The sequence below is a fragment of the Pristiophorus japonicus genome, chromosome 19 (assembly GCF_044704955.1).
Source record: "Pristiophorus japonicus isolate sPriJap1 chromosome 19, sPriJap1.hap1, whole genome shotgun sequence".
In the NCBI taxonomy this organism is placed as follows: domain Eukaryota; kingdom Metazoa; phylum Chordata; class Chondrichthyes; family Pristiophoridae; genus Pristiophorus; species Pristiophorus japonicus.
The window spans coordinates 93,829,758-93,843,505 of record NC_091995.1 but is presented as its reverse complement, the minus strand read 5'-3'; positions in this window follow the sequence as shown (position 1 = coordinate 93,843,505).

Below are 13,748 nucleotides of genomic sequence, written 5' to 3'. Positions count from 1 at the left end.
CAGAATTCGAGGAGTGCAGATATCTCGGGGGGTGGGGGCGGCGTTGTTGGGCTGGCGGAGATTACAGAGATAGGAAGGGGCCATGGAGGGATTTGAAAACCAGGATGAGAATTTTAAAATAGAGGTCCTCGACGGAGGAAACCCCATCAAAATAGGTGGACGGGCCAGTCCTTGCATTAGCCAATGACCTCCACAACCTGTGAGCTCACTCACTTACATTGGCTCCCGATCCGCCAACACACCAATTCTAAAATTCTCGTCCCTGTGTTCAGATCCCTCCATGACCTCGCCCCCTCCATGACCTCGCCCCCTCCATGACCTCGCCCCCTCCCTATCTCCAGGCCTACAACCCAAACTTGCAGTACTGTGCACAATTCTGGTTTCCTTACCTAAGGAAAGACATACTTGCCTTAGCGAAGGTTCACCAGACTGATTCCTGGGATGGGGGGGGATTGTCCTATGAGGAGAGATTGAGTAGACTAGGCCTAAATTCCCTAGAGTTTAGAAAAATGAGAGGTGATCTCATTGAAACATACAAAATTCTTAAAGGGCTTGACAGGGTAGATGCAGGGAGGGTGTTTCCCTCCCGGGCTGGGGAGTCTAGAACCAGGAGTCACAGTCTCAGGATAAGGGCTCGGCCATTTAGGACTGAAGATGAGGAGGAATTTCTTCACTCAGAGGGTGGTGAATCTTTTGAATTCTCTGCCCCAGAGGGCTGTGGAGGCTCAGTCGTTGAGTATATTCAAGACGGAGGTCGATAAATTTGGGGGAACAAAGGGAATTAAGGGATATGGGGACAGTGCAGGAAAGTGGAGTTGAGGTCGAAGATCAGCCATGATCTTGTTGAATGGTGGAGCAGGCTCGAGGGGCCGAATGGCCGACTCCTATTTCTTATGTAACCCCCCGAGATCTCTGCGCTCCACCAATCCTGGCCTCTTGCGCATCTCCAATTCTCAAGGCAGCTATAATCTCCTCCAGCCCCACAACCCCCCGAGGTATCTGAACTCCTCTACTTCTGCCCCCTTGAGCATCCCTGATTATACTCGCTCAACCATCGGTGGCCATGCCTTCTGTTGCCTGGGCCCCAAGCTCTGGAACTCCCTCCCTAAACCTCTCTGCCTCTCTTTCCTCCTTCGAGACGTTCCTTAAAACCTACCACTTTCACCTGCCCTAATTTCTACTTGTGTGACTGTGTCAAATTTCCATCTCATAATACTCCTGTGAAGCGCCTTGGGATGTTATAGGCATTATATAAATACAAGTTTTTGTTGTAGCACATATCCGGTTATATTTAGCAGGGATTTCTGATTGAGCAGCGCGTTTTGCTAAAATATTTTGTCACACAGTTTTATTATTTTCTGGTTGTGGAAGTTGCCCTGAATTAGTGCAATATTGTTAGACTGGGAATAGCAACTCTGAACATCCTCCACATGGTGGGTTATGGACTACCTGTGATCGCTCTGTCTCTGACCCGTTCTGTACTGTGGTTCTGTGAGTTCCTCCAGCCCTACAACCCTCCGTGATCTCTGTGCTCCTCCAATTCTGGCCTCTTGGCTCAATGGGTCTCACAGTCGCCTCTGGATCAGAAGGTCGTGGGTTCAAGTCCCCACTCCAGGAATTTGAGCACATAAAAAGTCTAGGCCAATACTTCAGTGCAGTAATGAGGGAGTGCCGCACTGTCGGAGGTGCCATCTTTCGGATGGGACGTTAAACCGAGGTCCTGTCTGCTCTCAGGTGGATGTAAAAGATCCCATGGCACTATTTTGAAGAAGAGGAGGGGACTTATCCCCGGTGTCCTGGGGCCAATATTTATCCCTCAATCAACATCACTAAAACAAGATTATCTGCTCATTATCACATTGCTGTTTGTGGGAGCTTGCTGTGTGCAAATTGGCTGCCGTGTTTCCCACATTACAACAGTGTCTACACTTCATTGGCTGTAAAGTGTTTGAGATGTCCGGTGGTCGTGAAAGGTGCTATATAAATGCAAGTCTTTCTTTTCTTGTGCATCTCTGATTTTAATCGCTCTACCATCTACAATATGCACTGCAGCAACTCGCCAGCACCTCCCGAACCCGCGACCTCTACCCCCTAGAAGGACAAGGGCAGCAGGCGCATGGGAACACCACCACCTCCACGTTCCCCTCCCAGTCACACACCATCCCGACTTGGAAATATATCGGCCATTCCTTCATCGTTGCTGGGTCACAATCCTAGAACTCCCTCCCTAACAGCACTGTGGGAGCACCTTCACCACACTGCAGCGGTTCAAGAAGGCGGCTCACCACCACCTTCTCAAGGGGCAATTAGGGATGGGCAATAAACGCCGGCCTGGCCAGCGACGCCCACATCCTAGGAATTCATTAAAAAAACCATTGGTGGCCGTGCCTTCTGTTGCCTGGACCCCAAGCTCTGGAACTCCCTCCCTAAACCTCTCCGTCTCTCTACCTCTCTTTCCTCCTTTAAGCAGTCCTTAAAACCTCCCTCTTTGACCAAGCTTTTGGTCACCTGCCCTAATTTCTCCTTATGCGGCTCGGTGTCAAATTTAGTTCGATAACGCTCCCGTGAAGCGCCCTGGGACATTTTATGACATAAAAGACGCTGTATAAAAACAAGTAGTTTTTTGTTGTTTATTCAAAATCTCTCTGTTTTATTTGCTCGAGTGTATTGCGTGAGGCATATCCCATGTGAGATGCTGCTTTTGTTGGGAATACCAGCTGCTTTCTGTTGGGATGAATGTAGACAGATGGGTAAAGGGAGGCAGATGGTGGTAGGGGGGTTGGCGAATGGGGGTGGGGGGTGGGGGGGATGATGGGGAGATGGGAGATGGGAGAGGGGGGAGGATGGGGAAGGGGAGGGGGGAAGGATAGGGAAGGGAGGAGAAGGGAAGGGGGGAGATTGGGGGGAGGGGATGGGGAGGGGGGAGGATGGGGAAGGGGAGGGGAGAAGGATGGGGAGGAGAAGGGAAGGGGGGAGAATGGGGGTGGGGAGGGGATGGGGAAGGGGAGGGGGGTAGGATGGGGAAGGGGAGGGGGGAAGGATAGGTAGGGGAGGAGAAGGGAAGGAGGGGGAGGGGATGGGGAAGGGGGAGGATGGGGAAGGGGAGGGGGGAAGGATAGGGAGGGGAGGAGAAGGGAAGGAGGGGGAGGGGATGGGGAAGGGGGAGGGGGGCAGGGGGAGATGGGAGAGGAAGAGGATGGGAGGGGGGAGGGTGGAGGGGAGGACTCCTGTGACTCTCCCAGTCCAAACCTGGATGGTGGGGTCTGGCAGGGAGCACTTGGTATTTTAATTTTAGACTTAGCAATTGTGGAATTGGAGCAGCTTTCACATCGTCCCAAAGCACTTTACAGCCAATGAAGTACCTTTTTGAAGTGCAGTCACTGTTGTAATGTGGGAAACGTGGCAAGCTCCCACAACGTGATAATGACCGGATAATCTGTTTTAGGTGTTGGGTGAGGGATAAATATTGGTCAGGACACCAGGGATAACTCCCTTGCACTTCTTCAAAATAGTGCCATGGGATCATTTACACTGGGTAAACGGGATCTTGGTTTATCGTCTCATTCGAAAGACGTCACCTCCAACAGTACGGCACTCCCTCAGTACTGCCCCTCCGACAGTGCGACGCTCCCTCAGTACTGCCCCTCCGACAGTGCGCACTCCCTCAGTACTGCCCCTCCGACAGTGCGGCGCTCCCTCAGTACTGCCCCTCCGACAGTGCGCACTCCCTCAGTACTGCCCCTCCCTCAGTACTGCCTCTCCGACAGTGCGGCGCTCCCTCAGTACTGCCTCTCCGACAGTGCGGCGCTCCCTCAGTACTGCCCCTCCGACAGTGCGGCGCTCCCTCAGTACTGCCTCTCCGACAGTGCGGTGCTCCCTCAGTACTGCCCCTCCGACAGTGCGGTGCTCCCTCAGTACTGCCCCTCCGACAGTGCGTCACTCCCTCAGCACCGCCCCTCCGACAGTGCGGTGCTCCCTCAGTGCTGCCCTGGGAGAGTCAGCCTAGGTTTTGTGCTCAAGTCTCTGGAGTGGGACTTGAACCCACTACCTCAGAGTCCTACCCCGTGAGCCACGGCCGACATGGTAATGAGTGCTCAACACCGACTCCCCGAGCAGAGGAAATGATCGCTGAACAGCTTCCTGTGAAAAATCCTCATCGGTTCCCAACCCGAGGATCTGCCATTGCACATCAAATGTAAGAAGCTGTAAATGACAAGTGACTGGGCTGGGAAAGGCCAACTGGGTCAAAGCAGTGACACTGCCCCGAGCAGGTGCTGACACAATGCAGAAACCCTAAATGACGCTGGCAATGCCATATTTATTAAAGAACGAGCTTGCATTTATATAGCGCCTTTCACGACGGCCGTCTCAAATGTGCTTTACAGCCAATGAAGTACTTTATGAAGTGCAGTCACTGTAGGAAATGTGGCAGCCAATTTGCACACAGCAAGCTCCCACACACAGCAATCCGATAATGACCAGATAATCTGTTTCAGTGATGTTGAATGAGGGATAAATATTGGCCCCAGGGCACCAGGGATAACTCCCCCTGCTCTTCTTCGAAATAGTGCCGTGAGATCTTTTATGGCCATCTGAGAGAGCAGACGGGGCCTCAGTTTAACGTCTCATTTGAAAGACAGCACCTCCGACAGTGCAGCACTCCCTCAGTACTGCCCCACCAACAGTGCGCGCTCCTTCAGTACTGACCCTCCGACAGTGCGGCGCTCCCTCAGTACTGCACCAGCGACAGTGCGGCGCTCCCTCAGTACTGCACCAGCGACAGTGTGGTGCTCCCTCAGTACCGCCATTGCGACAGTGCAGCGCTCCCTCACTAGTACTGACCCTCCGACAGTGCGGCACTCCCTCAGTACTGCCCCTCCCACAGTGCAGTGCTCCCTCAGTACTGCCCCTCCGACAGTGTGGCACTCCCTCAGTACTGCCCCTCCGACAGTGCGGAGCTCCCTCAGTACTGCCCCTCCCTCAGTACTGCCCCTCCGACAGTGCAGTGCTCTCTCAGTACTGACCCTCTGACAGTACGGCGCTCCCTCAGTACAGCCCCTCCGACAGTGCGGCACTCCCTCAGCGCTGCACTGGGAGTGTCAGCCTAGATTTTTGTGCTTAAGTCTCCGGAGTGGGACTTGAACCCACAACCTTCTGACTCAGAGGCGAGAGTGCTGCCCACTGAGCCACAGCTGACATGAGTTGGTACATGTTGAAGCAAAGCCGGTGGTGTTTCGATGGCATAAATGAAGACGCAGAGCCTGTCACACCTGAAGAGAAGGTCAAGTCACTAACTGACAAGGTTGGAGCCGGATTTGACGATGTCGGAGTGCAGCCCCCCAGCTCGACCTGTCCCCTACTATCTGTCTTGCTATCTGATTCTGACAGACCTAATGGTTCCTTCTCATCAGAACTGGTTGCATTTCAAAACAGCTCGACCCTCGAGATCGGCTGCGGTGTTAGACTTAACTGGACTTCATAGAATCATAGAAATGTACAGCATGGAAGAAGACCCTTTTGGTCCATCGTGTCCGTGCCGGCTGACAAAGAGCTACCCGGCCTAATCCCACTTTCCAGCTCTCGGTCCGTAGCCCTGTAGGTTACGGCTCTTCAGGTGCACATCCAAATACTTTGTAAATGTGGTGAGGGTTTCTGCCTCTACCACCCTTTCAGGCAGTGAGTTCCAGACCCCCACCACCCTCTGGGTGAAGACATTTCCCCTCAAATCCCCTCTAAACCTCCCCCCAATTACTTTAAATCTATGCCAACTGGTTATTGACCCCTCTGCTAAGGGAAACAGGTCCTTCCTATCCACTCTATCCAGGCCCCTCATAATGTTATACACCTCAATAAGGTCTCCCCACAGCCTCCTCTGTTCCAAAGAAAACAAACCCAGCCTATCCAATCTTTCCTCACAACTAAACAAATCTGGAAGACTGGGAGGCCTGAGATTTAATGCTCACCATTGGTCTCATAGGAGCAGGAGGAGGCCATTCAGCCCCTCGAGCCTGCTCCGCCATTCAATCAGATCATAGTTGATCCACAATCTAGTTCCATATAACTAGCGTTGTCCTATATCCCTCAATACCTTTGGTTAACAAAAATCTGTCAATCTCAGATCTAAAGTTAACAATTTTCTAGCATCGACTACAGTTGCGGAAGAGAGTTCCACACCTCTACCACCCTTTGTGTGTAGAAATGTTTCAATTTCACTCCTGAAAGGTCTGGCTCTAATTCTTCGACTATGACTCCTAGTCCTAGACTCCCCAACCAGCGGGAATAGTCTCTCTCTATTGACCCTCTCTGTTCCCCTTAATATCCTGAAAACTGCAAACAGATTGCCTCTTAACCTTCTAAATTCCAGGGAATACCACCCTAATTTGTGTAATCTCTCCGTGTAACTTAACCCTTGGAGTGCGGGTATCACTCTGGTAAACCTACGCTGCACTCCCTCGTTATTTTGGGAGTGTATGGACAGGCAACTCTCCCCGAGGAACCTTGTATTCCCTCGAGGACAGAAGATTAAGGGGTGATCTAATTGAGGTGTTGAAGGTGGTTTAAAGGATCCAGTAGGGGAATAGATCGAGATAAACTATTTCCTCTGGTGGGGGAAGTTCAGAACAAGGGGGCATCACCTTAAAATTAGAGCCAGGCCATTCAGGGGGTGATGGCAGGAAGCACTTCATCACCAAAAGGGTGGTGGGAATCTGGAACTCGCTCCCCCAAAAAGCTGTTGAGGCCGGGGGTCAATAGGAGCTTTCATAGCTGACATTGATAGATTTTTGCTGGGTATGGGTATTAAGGGTTACGGAACCAAGGTGGGTGTAATGTATTTGCTTCATGGGTTCTTTGCTTAAGCATTCATAGCCATACATTGCTATTAAGAACCAGTTGGTTTATTAACAAAGGTTTAACAATCGCACTACACAGTACCGGTTCATCCACCAGGCTCACAACTGCATACCTCATCGTGGATGACCTAGACCCAACTGGCCGGGGTTTTATTGAGTCTTGTGAACATCACGTGACTGGCTCAGCCACTCACAACGCAACAGCTCTACAAACCCGTGAGCTTACTCACCGGGGCGTACATTACAGCGAGTAGCTACAGACCAGCACGATCTCATTGAATGGCAGAACAGGCTCGAGGGGCCGAATGGCCGACTCCTGCTCCTATGAAACAGATAAATCTAAGTACTGCGCACTACATACGAATCTCAATGCTGCCTCCAGTACTGTTACTTCCGGAGAGGCACCCAAGGCAGACAATGCTGCTCTTCACAGTGATAACGGAGCAGTTCAATAATTTCACAAACAAGACAGGAAAATAACAGGCTATAATTTTACTTTATTGGTTCACCTTTAGATGGTGGGCAAAGATAGCAATGCGTTCCGTAACAGATCCTTGCAGTTTGGAGTCCTGCTCTGTAACTGTTTCTTTCTGGTCAGTGGGCTTCACAAAAAGAAGTTATGACATTCGGATATTATTCGATATATAACCTCCTGTCCCGATTAGATTCCGGCCTGTAACTCACTCCCGGGTATCTGTTATTCTATATATAACCCCCCCCCCCCTCACACCGAACCCCACGATTAGATTCCAGCCTGTAACTCACTCCGGGTATCAGTTATTCTATATATAAACCCCCCGAACCCCTCGAATAGATTCCAGCCTGTAACTCACTCCCGGGTATCCGTTATTCCATATCTAAACCCCCAAAACCACTTGATTAGATTCCAACCTGTAACTCACTCCTGAGAATCTGTTATTCTATATATAAACCCCCCGAACCCCTCGATTAGATTCCGGTCTGTAACTCACTCCTGGGTATCTGTTGTTCTATATATAAACATCCCGAACCCCTAGATTAGATTCCAGCCTGTAACTCACTCCTGGGTATCCGTTATTCTATATATAAACCCTCCCGAACCCCTCGATTAGATTCCAGCCTGTAACTCACTCCCGGGTATCTGTCATTCTGTATATAAACCCCCCAAAACCCTTGATTAGATTCCAGCCTGTAACTCACTCCCAGGTATCTGTTATTCTGTATATAAACCCCCCCGAACCCCTCGATTAGATTCTGGTCTGTAACTCACTCCCGGATATCCGTTATTCTATATATAAACCCCCCCGAACCCCTCGATTAGATTCTGGTCTGTAACTCACTCCCGGATATCCGTTATTCTATATATAAACCACCCCGAACCACTCAATTAGATTCCAGCCTGTAACTCACTCCTGAGTATCCGTTCTTCTATATATAAACCCCTGAACACATCGATTAGATTTCAGCCTGTAACTCACTCTCGGGTATCTGTCATTCTATATATAAACCCCCCGAACACCTCGATTAGATTCCGGTCTGTAACTCACTCCCGGGAATCTGTTGTTCTATATATAAACCCCCCAAATCCTTTGATTAGATTCCAGCCTGTAACTCACTCTCAGGTATCTGTCATTCTATATATAAACCTCCCGAACCCCTCGATTAGATTCCAGCCTGTAACTCACTCCCGGGTATCTGTTATTCTATATATAAACCCCCTCCCCCCACCGAACCCCACGATTAGATTCCAGCCTGTAACTCACTCCCGGGTATCTGTTAATCTATATATAAACTCCCTCCCCCCACCGAACCCCACGATTAGATTCCAGCCTGTAACTCCATCCCGGGTATCTGTTATTCTATATATAAACCCCCTCCCCCCACCGAACCCCACGATTAGATTCCAGCCTGTAACTCACTCCCGGGTATCTGTTAATCTATATATAAACTCCCTCCCCCCACCGAACCCCACGATTAGATTCCAGCCTGTAACTCACTCCCGGGTATCTGTTATTCTATATATAAACCCCCTCCCCCCACCGAACCCCACGATTAGATTCCAGCCTGTAACTCACTCCCGGGTATCAGTTATTCTATATATAAACTTCCCGAACCCCTCGATTAGATTCCAGCCTGTAACTCACTCCCGGATATCCGTTATTCTATATATAAACGCCCCGAACCCCTCGATTAGATTCCGGTCTGTAACTCACCTGTGGGTATCTGCTGTTCTATATATAAACCCCGCAAACCCTTCGATTAGATTCCGGCCAGTAACTCACTCCCGGGTATTTGTCATTCTATATATAAACCTCCCCGAACCCCTCAATTAGATTCCAGCCTGTAACTCACTCCCGGGTATCTGTGATTCTATATATAAACCCCCCAAACCCTTCGATTAGATTCCAGCCTGTAACTCATTTCCAGGTATCTGTTATTCTATATATAAACCTCACCCCCCCCCCCGAACCCCTCGATTAGATTCCAGCCTGTAACTCACACTTGGGTATCCGTTATTCTATATATAAACCCTCCCGAACCCCTCGATTAGATTCCAGCCTGTAACTCACTCCCGGGTATCTGTCATTCTGTATATAAACCCCCCAAAACCCTTGATTAGATTCCGGCCTGTAACTCACTCCCGGGTATCTGTTATTCTATATATAAACCACCACTCCCGAACCCCTCGATTAGATCCCAGCCTGTAACTCAGTCCCAGGTATCTGTTATTCTATATATAAACTTCCCGAACCCCACAATTAGATTCCAGCCTGTAACTCACTCCCGGGTATCTGTTAATCTATATATAAACCCCCCCGAACCCCTCGATTAGATTCCAGCCTGTAACTCACTCTCAGGTATCTGTCATTCTATATATAAACCTCCCGAACCCCTCGATTAGATTCCAGACTGTAACTCACTCCCGGGTATCCGTTAATTTATATATAAACCCCCCGAATCCCTCAATTAGATTCCGGCCTGTAACTCACTCCCAGGTATCTGTTATTCTGTATATAAACCCCCCTGAACCCCTCGATTAGATTCTGGTCTGTAACTCACTCCCGGATATCCGTTATTCTATATATAAACCCCCCCGAACCACTCGATTAGATTCCAACCTGTAACTCACTCCTGAGTATCCGTTCTTCTATATATAAACCCCCGAACACATCGATTAGATTCCATCCTGTAACTCACTCTCGGGTATCTGTCATTCCATATATAAACCTCCCAAACCCCTCGATTAGATTCCAGCCTGTAACTCACTCCTGAGTATCGGTTATTCTATATATAAACTCCCCGAACCCCTCGATTAGACTCCAGCCTGTCCCTCACTTCCGCGTATCTGTGATTCTATATATAAACCCCCGAACCCCTCGATTAGATTCCAGCCTGTAACTCACTCCCGGGTATCCGTTAATTTATATATAAACCCCCCGAATCCCTCAATTAGATTCCGGCCTGTAACTCACTCCCAGGTATCTGTTATTCTGTATATAAACCCCCCCGAACCCCTCGATTAGATTCTGGTCTGTAACTCACTCCCGGATATCCGTTATTCTATATATAAACCCCCCCGAACCACTCAATTAGACTCCAGCCTGTCCCTCACTTCCGCGTATCTGTGATTCTATATATAAACCCCCGAACCCCTCGATTAGATTCCAGCCTGTAACTCACTCCCGGGTATCTGTTATTCTATATATAAACACCCCCGAACCCCTCGATTAGATTCCAGCCTGTAACTCACTCCCGGGTATCCGTTATTCTATATATAAAACCCCCCGAACCCCTCGATTAGATTCCAGCCTGTAACTCACTCCCGGGTATCCGTTATTCTATATATAAAACCCCCCGAACCCCTCGATTAGATTCCAGCCTGTAACTCACTCCCGGGTATCCGTTATTCTATATATAAACCTCCCGAACCCCTCGATTAGATTCCGACCTCTAACTCACTGCCGGGTATCGGTTATTCTATATATAAACTCCCCGAACCCCTCGATTAGATTCCATCCTGTAACTCACTCCCGCGTATCTGTCATTCTATATATAAACGCCCCGAACCCCTCGATTAGATTCCAGCCTGTAACTCACTCCCGGGTATCCGTTATTCTGTATATAAACCCCCCAAACCCCTCGATTAGATTCCAGCCTGTAACTCATTCCCGGGTATCTGTTATTCTATATATAAATCCCCTAAACCCCTCGATTAGCTACCAGCCTGTAACTCACTCCCGGGTATCAGTTATTCTATATATAAACCCCCTCCCCCCACCGAACCCCACGATTAGATTCCAGCCTGTAACTCACTCCCGGGTATCTGTTAATCTATATATAAACTCCCTCCCCCCACCGAACCCCACGATTAGATTCCAGCCTGTAACTCCATCCCGGGTATCTGTTATTCTATATATAAACCCCCTCCCCCCACCGAACCCCACGATTAGATTCCAGCCTGTAACTCACTCCCGGGTATCTGTTAATCTATATATAAACTCCCTCCCCCCACCGAACCCCACGATTAGATTCCAGCCTGTAACTCACTCCCGGGTATCTGTTATTCTATATATAAACCCCCTCCCCCCACCGAACCCCACGATTAGATTCCAGCCTGTAACTCACTCCCGGGTATCAGTTATTCTATATATAAACTTCCCGAACCCCTCGATTAGATTCCAGCCTGTAACTCACTCCCGGATATCCGTTATTCTATATATAAACGCCCCGAACCCCTCGATTAGATTCCGGTCTGTAACTCACCTGTGGGTATCTGCTGTTCTATATATAAACCCCGCAAACCCTTCGATTAGATTCCGGCCAGTAACTCACTCCCGGGTATTTGTCATTCTATATATAAACCTCCCCGAACCCCTCAATTAGATTCCAGCCTGTAACTCACTCCCGGGTATCTGTGATTCTATATATAAACCCCCCAAACCCTTCGATTAGATTCCAGCCTGTAACTCATTTCCAGGTATCTGTTATTCTATATATAAACCTCACCCCCCCCCCGAACCCCTCGATTAGATTCCAGCCTGTAACTCACACTTGGGTATCCGTTATTCTATATATAAACCCTCCCGAACCCCTCGATTAGATTCCAGCCTGTAACTCACTCCCGGGTATCTGTCATTCTGTATATAAACCCCCCAAAACCCTTGATTAGATTCCGGCCTGTAACTCACTCCCGGGTATCTGTTATTCTATATATAAACCACCACTCCCGAACCCCTCGATTAGATCCCAGCCTGTAACTCAGTCCCAGGTATCTGTTATTCTATATATAAACTTCCCGAACCCCACAATTAGATTCCAGCCTGTAACTCACTCCCGGGTATCTGTTAATCTATATATAAACCCCCCCGAACCCCTCGATTAGATTCCAGCCTGTAACTCACTCTCAGGTATCTGTCATTCTATATATAAACCTCCCGAACCCCTCGATTAGATTCCAGACTGTAACTCACTCCCGGGTATCCGTTAATTTATATATAAACCCCCCGAATCCCTCAATTAGATTCCGGCCTGTAACTCACTCCCAGGTATCTGTTATTCTGTATATAAACCCCCCTGAACCCCTCGATTAGATTCTGGTCTGTAACTCACTCCCGGATATCCGTTATTCTATATATAAACCCCCCCGAACCACTCGATTAGATTCCAACCTGTAACTCACTCCTGAGTATCCGTTCTTCTATATATAAACCCCCGAACACATCGATTAGATTCCATCCTGTAACTCACTCTCGGGTATCTGTCATTCCATATATAAACCTCCCAAACCCCTCGATTAGATTCCAGCCTGTAACTCACTCCTGAGTATCGGTTATTCTATATATAAACTCCCCGAACCCCTCGATTAGACTCCAGCCTGTCCCTCACTTCCGCGTATCTGTGATTCTATATATAAACCCCCGAACCCCTCGATTAGATTCCAGCCTGTAACTCACTCCCGGGTATCCGTTAATTTATATATAAACCCCCCGAATCCCTCAATTAGATTCCGGCCTGTAACTCACTCCCAGGTATCTGTTATTCTGTATATAAACCCCCCCGAACCCCTCGATTAGATTCTGGTCTGTAACTCACTCCCGGATATCCGTTATTCTATATATAAACCCCCCCGAACCACTCAATTAGACTCCAGCCTGTCCCTCACTTCCGCGTATCTGTGATTCTATATATAAACCCCCGAACCCCTCGATTAGATTCCAGCCTGTAACTCACTCCCGGGTATCTGTTATTCTATATATAAACACCCCCGAACCCCTCGATTAGATTCCAGCCTGTAACTCACTCCCGGGTATCCGTTATTCTATATATAAAACCCCCCGAACCCCTCGATTAGATTCCAGCCTGTAACTCACTCCCGGGTATCCGTTATTCTATATATAAAACCCCCCGAACCCCTCGATTAGATTCCAGCCTGTAACTCACTCCCGGGTATCCGTTATTCTATATATAAACCTCCCGAACCCCTCGATTAGATTCCGACCTCTAACTCACTGCCGGGTATCGGTTATTCTATATATAAACTCCCCGAACCCCTCGATTAGATTCCATCCTGTAACTCACTCCCGCGTATCTGTCATTCTATATATAAACGCCCCGAACCCCTCGATTAGATTCCAGCCTGTAACTCACTCCCGGGTATCCGTTATTCTGTATATAAACCCCCCAAACCCCTCGATTAGATTCCAGCCTGTAACTCATTCCCGGGTATCTGTTATTCTATATATAAATCCCCTAAACCCCTCGATTAGCTACCAGCCTGTAACTCACTCCCGGGTATCAGTTATTCTATATATAAACCCCCGAACCCCTCGATTAGATTCCAGCCTGTAACTCACTCCCGGGTATCAGTTATTCTATATATAAACCCCCGAACCCCATGATTAGATTCCAGCCTGTAAC